Below are 6,812 nucleotides of genomic sequence, written 5' to 3'. Positions count from 1 at the left end.
TGAAAATTTCTCCATTTTCTACTAACAGCTTAATAATAACACAGAGAAACTCCACGACAGAATAAATGTAAACATTAAATTGACAGTCAACATTTTGTTTCATCTTCCATGGCCTACTATTAAGTTTTCACAAAAAGTAAATCATTTGTATTTGTCATACAATGTAATGTTCAAATTAATTTTATTCGAAAATGGAGCGTTCTATCAATGTGAACCAAGAGTACTTTTTTTTCTGGACACATATGTGGTTTCCTAATTTTGCAACAACAGCTAAAAAAACGGGCATATAAAAAAATGTAGCATTTTTTAACTCCGACGTCCCCCGTGTGGCACGCCTCTGACGAAATATTTTCCATTCAGCCACATCAGTCAATTAAAGTTTAAAAGGTATAAAATCATACCAAATTTCATAAAATTATCTTGCACCGTTTTGGAAATATGTCAAAATAACCATCATCAGAGTTATGTCTTTAAAGAGCCATAGATCGTTAAAAAAGCGTTTTTCAATATATGTTTATATAAAGTTTTGGTGTTATTTTTGGACGTAATTTACGCTGTTTAAGTATGGTGCCTTAATTTCGGGACACCCTGTATAAAATGAGGTGCTTAGGTATATCAACAGCTATCTGTCAACTTAACGACAGCTACCTCTAAGATCGCACGGTCGTCGGTCGTGTAGGTGACGTCTTCTCTGCTCCCAAAACATTGGAAGCAGGTGTGCTCTAAGGAGCTATCTTGTCACCACACCTGTATATTGTGTATACTAGTGATATTCCTAGAACGGCTAAGACTGCACTAGTACTCTATGCTGACGATACGGCCATTCTCTCCAAACATCGGAAGAAAATAGTAGTACAAAAGAATCAGCAGCATGCATTGAACGACTTGCAAAAATGGTTGGTTACTTGACGGATCCAAGTCAATCTAACAAAGTGCCAGGCCATACTATTGGGGAAACTGCACGATGAGGTACCAGATCCTTTAAAGATAGACGGCTTCAAGGTGCCGTGGCAGGACTCAGTCCAATATCTGGGAGTAATACTGGATAAAGGACTGACCTGGAGCCCCCACATAAGGGAAACTGCTGCAAAGGCCAAGGGGGCAATGGTATACCCCCTGCTCAACAGAAGAAGCCACATGTCTGTCGATGGGAAACTGCGGTTAATAAAGTCCATCATGCGGTCGATCCTCACGTACAGATCGGCAGCTTGGGGATATGCCGCGGAATTTCATCTTAGACGGATACTATCGGCTGAAAGCATTTACCTCCGAATGGTGGTGAGTGCGCCAAAATTCATTAGTAACGAAGTAATTCGTTCTGATCTAAATTAACGACACAAGTATCCGCCTAGAGAAGTAAAGGCCCAAAAACCTGAAAGATAGGTCAAGCCGCAGCCATTAAATTGGGAGCTGTGAGATATCTTAAAAAAGAGAAAGTAAGTCCCAAAGACGACTATCATGGATAGATCAAGGGTTCATAAGCACCAGGCCCGGAATCCTCAGAAAATACGGGGTTTGTTAATGGGTAAAAATCCCACACAGGCTGGAGTACGAGCTTCAGTACCTCTTACCGAGAAGATTCATTTTCCCCAGGGTCGCGTCTCCAAAAAAAAGAGGACTAAGCTAACGCTAATAACATTAACAGGAAGAAACTGGGAAATGTCTTAAACGAACAGAACAAGAGAAGCCCGGAGTACACCGGTGGGTCTGGAACTAGGTTTTGACTCGATATATGGGTATTGAAGAGGGCCAGTAGTGAAGACGGAGAGTGTGTGAAGTTTTACACACTCAAGAAAAGATGTTTTGTTGCTATAATAGGTAAAAAGGATTTGGCATAAGATAAGGTAAAGTGAACTAGAAAGTACAAAGTTATACCACTATGCCAATACTTAAGGTCCCTGCATGGATCTTTGAAGAATAAGGGGCAAGGGAGATATAAGTAACTTGGGCCGAATCTTCCATTCAAAGTTGGAAGATTGCCATGGTTGGTTGCTCATCAATTTACACATTTAGCCCTTATAAAAGATATATTTTAATAGGTAACATGACTCGAGCTTGGAGTTGGAAAAATTTAATCTATCAACAAAAGGTAATTATATGGGTGTAGTGCTTTATTTATTGCCTTTCAGAGAAAAGAACATTGTTTACGTATATGTACAGGGAAATAATAGAAGGAAACAGGATACTTGTTAGCTTTGCTTCGACGAGGAAGGGGCCATAGATGCATATTAAAGTTTGGATCATTGCAATTGAGGGATTTATTATGAAATTGATTTTTTACAACAAGGTAAGTTTCCATCAATTTAAGAGGAATAGGAATTTGTTTCGGGTTTCTATGTTTTACGAGTTCAATCATGATACTCTATTAGGAATTTGCTAGGTATTTTCTGGTAGCAGGAAGACATTTCACCATTTTATAAAAAAAGGAGCAAAAAATTGTGAAAATGATAAAAGGTGAGGTAAGAATAGATTACAGATGACTTTAAAGATTAGGTATTATTCTGGAATTGAACATAAGAATACTTATTGAGAACATCATACTACTGTACACGGTTACTTTATATTGAATTTGTAACTCAATATAGTAGTTTGTTTCCTTTTACAAGTACAGTACAATGCAAGTTTTTACAAGTCACAGTGCAGTATCTACCATTTTACAAATGAATTTTGGGAATCGCACACACTTATAGAGAATAAATTATATTATCATTAAATTAGTGGATACTGTAATGAATAGGATCATCAATAAGGAATATTTAATAGTTCAAGAAGAACATAAATTTTATAGATTAATTTTTAAGGAGAATAAGTATATACATTTTTATAAATATCGACATTTTAATTTTTTAAGAGATTTTTATTTCCAAAGTGTAAAGGTACTATTTTTTCGACATAGATATTGTATAAAATAAAATTGTAAAGCCAAAGTCAGTTGCTATTTCCGTTAAGAAATTTTCTCGGAAATTGTGCACTTATAGCAAGTAAAAAGAAGGTTAGAGGGCCTTTTAAAATAATTTCCTTTTTGAGAAGTGAATTAATATTAGTACAAAATTGAGTACAAGTAGGGATACAAAGCTTGAAAAAAAACTTGTGATGAGAGTGAGAAATGTACCAGATAAGATTCAAAGCTTTAAGGAAGAAGAAAATTAAAACAAACAATATTGTGGGGCGTTTGTAAAGTAAGGAAAGGGGAAGGATTAGAAGTAGATGGTGGATGCATAAGAAGAGGAGAGATACAGGGAAGGATAAACAGGAATGCAACATCGTCATTTATTACACACAGGAAAGGAAGGTAATTCGGTTAGCCATATAAGAGAAGAGATAATTTTACTCCGTCATTAATTCTAAGATTTAAATGAGATTACTTACCATTTAAATATAGTCGACATTACTATCAATTATCTAAGTTTATTTTATAGCTTACGCAAATAATTGTGATATTTTCATACAACAAAATGTCAAGGTATTTAATTCAATTTTAAATTAATCAAGTTGTTTCAACCCATATCAATGAGTGTCTGAAGGACCTAAGTGCATGTGCTGAATTTCAAAGAAGAATGAAAGTTGTATACAGATCAGAATATTCTGCAACCAATAAATTTGAAAGAATTGTGATTAGAAATATGAATGCTCAATTTAAAGAATATAAGAATAAAATTATAACTTTAGCTAAATTAGTTTTATTGAAAATATCTTTTCCTAAATAAATGGATGATATTCAGTGTTCTATTTGTTTACTATTTAAATATCCAGATTAATTTTATAAGTACAAAAATCCTGATAGAAAATGTAAATAATGCAGGTTATTCTAACGTTGCCTAGGGTTTTAATAATAGGATTTATTGATATTAACGGATACAGTTTGGATTCTGCTTACGGATAATAGTTCTGATAAGCCACTCGAAAGAAAGAGGACTCTCCAGATTCGGGGCGCTCTTAAATACTAAAACTAAGGGTAATTAAACAGTGTCGTACTTTAGCTAGAAAGCAATTACCGACTTATGACACCACCTACGACGTTACCGTTGTACTGATAACACTTGATCGGTACATTTTCATAGATACCGACAAAGCGCGGTCGCACTTTTCATCAATGCCGACAAAGGGCGGCTATCCTTTCCCACAAGTACCGACAAAGGGTGGTTAGACGTTAATCATAAAATATAAGAATCGTATGAAGATAACGATTGCGAAACCCTCTTAATTGACGAAAATACTTCTAACCAGGTTGCGACATACATAGGCGTCCTCTACTGGCAACATCGGCCCCCTCACAATGCTTTCATCTTAAACTAACGGGCCTAACCTAATTAACAATATTAGCACTATCATTATATACAACTCAAAGATTTCCTGATCGTGCCTCGACTTTGTCGTAAAAATAGAGAAGTTTTTACGTATATACAAAAGGGTTAAATCTATTTGACTTAAGAATCCCACAATAATGTAAAATCTATACAAATTGTAAGTGTTTGCTATGTAAATGTGGTAGATATTCTACTAAAACGCATTATCAAACACACTTACAATCAAATTTACATAAAAAGGGAATAGGTGTTTATTGAAATAATTTTTTTAATAATAAATTTGTCGTCTTAAAATGGAAAAACGTTTAAATTAATATGCATTAAAAGATTTATATACTTTTGTTAAAAAATAGGTATAAAATATGTGAGAGTTATACTAAAGATGAGTTAATAGGAGAAATTATAAAACAGTTTGAAAAGAAGAAAAAAGAAAGAGAAAATAAGAAAGTAAATTTTTCCATTTAATCAGGCTATAATAGCAGAACCAAGGAAAGGAAGAATAATGAAGAAAAAATGCAAAGAACGTGGTGAATGTATTAGAAAAGATCAAATACTATTACATAAATTAAATAAACTTAAACTACCACAGTTATATAATATTGCTAAAGAACTAAAAATACAATATATTACAAGATAAAAAAAAGCTGAGCTGATAGAACAGATCATCAGGCAACATGAAAAACATAAAAAAAGAAGAAGAAAACAAGAAATTGAATGATTTATTTGATGACATAGATATAGTAGTACCCCCAAAGAAAAAAAGAATAAAACAAATAAATGTGATATTTGTGGAAAGTATATTAAAGAAACTAGGCTACAGCTTTATAAATAAAACCTTATCCTGAACTCGATTTTATTTTAGTTGGAGTTTAGTTTTTTAAAGGTAGATTATTAACTTATCAACATAATAATAAAGAAGACAATACTGGAAGACATATCTTACTATATGGACTCAATTAAAGATAAAGCGAATAATCTTATTAAAAATGCTTTGGATATCCATAATAATATTAAAATTAATTTATAGTTGGAATGTGATTTTAAAACTTTAGAACAAGAAATGACACACAAGTTTCAACTACCTAATGTGATAATAAGAGGAGAACATGATTTAATTAATTACTGGGATGTTTAATGAGATTTATTTATATCCAGATGTGATGAATTAGAAGCTAAAGGATCAGGCTGGGCTCTAAGCAGAATAGATAATTTAAGAATTAATATTAACAAATATAAACCGTTAAGTGGAAGTTTGCACTACCAAAATGGATAGAAGATAAGAAAACATGTATCAATATAAAAAATAAAGATAATGAATGTTTTCGATATTCAATTTCAAGTGCGTTAAAAACACCAAAAAAAATCCACAAAGATGGGCACAATATCTCAAACCAGAATACAAAGATTTATTACATTTTAATGGAATTGAATTACTAATTAAAATTCAAGACATTCTTAAATTTGAAACACAGAATAAAATTAATATCACAGTATTCAGTTTTGAAGATACTACGTTCTATCCATTAGTTCACAATAAAAAACAAGAATATGATAAAAATATTGATCTACGTTTGTTGGGAAAAACTCAACATAAATTATCTCAAAGTTTATTGAACCCTATCAACTAGGTACCAATAAAAATAGGCAGCTTCTCGTCCTAATGTTACGTGCCGAACAGCATTCACAGTAATTAAAAAACGAACATTTAGGTTACTGCACATTTGGTCCGTGACAAAAATAATAGCAAGAAGAAATCTTGTAATTTCTAAATTGCACCCCTTGTAAAACAAAGCCAAGAAGTCGAGGAGGCAACGGGAATGCGATTGGTTAAAAAGCAGAACCTTCCCACCAATCTGAGACCAGGGGGTGTCCCCTTGGTGGTTTCAAGAAGAAAAAAACCCAAAAATCACTCTCTTCCTAAAGAACCCGTCGACTACAAAACATCCAGTGCTGAACTCTGTATTTTTATCGCTCTGTACCAGATCTTGTTCAATCCACGATTCGCTCTTAAGGGCGACTTGTTCATTGTCTCTGTGCTAGATCTAGTTTAACTCGTATTTAGTTCTGTATTCGTAATTCTTGTATGTTGTGCTCTCGTAAACCTATGCGAGAACTATCATAGTGATTAAAGTTAATGTAAATTGGAGCGACGGTGTTTCTCTGACCTTTAGAACCTTGCAACCTCTTCAATTAATAACGGTAGACCGTCTGGTCCTTTGATTCTCTAAAGAAACCACGCCAGAGTAAGAAGTGAATTACAACGTGTGTGCCTATTGAGGCAGTCATTATTGTTAGGCAGGATCTCAAGAAGCCCCTGGCCTAAACAACTTTATTTTCAAAATCATTATTGTTGGATTAAAAGTTTAAGTCGATTATTAAATAACCAATTAAAAATTGATAGATATAAAAAATATTTCTGTAGAAGATATTTAAATTATAGTACTACAACTGAAAATGCTGTTAAAAAACCAAGTAATATGTAATAATAATCAAACCTGTTTGCCT

Source organism: Euwallacea similis, unplaced genomic scaffold (genome assembly GCF_039881205.1).
Source record: "Euwallacea similis isolate ESF13 unplaced genomic scaffold, ESF131.1 scaffold_41, whole genome shotgun sequence".
Taxonomy (NCBI): domain Eukaryota; kingdom Metazoa; phylum Arthropoda; class Insecta; order Coleoptera; family Curculionidae; genus Euwallacea; species Euwallacea similis.
This window is presented reverse-complemented; position numbering follows the sequence as displayed.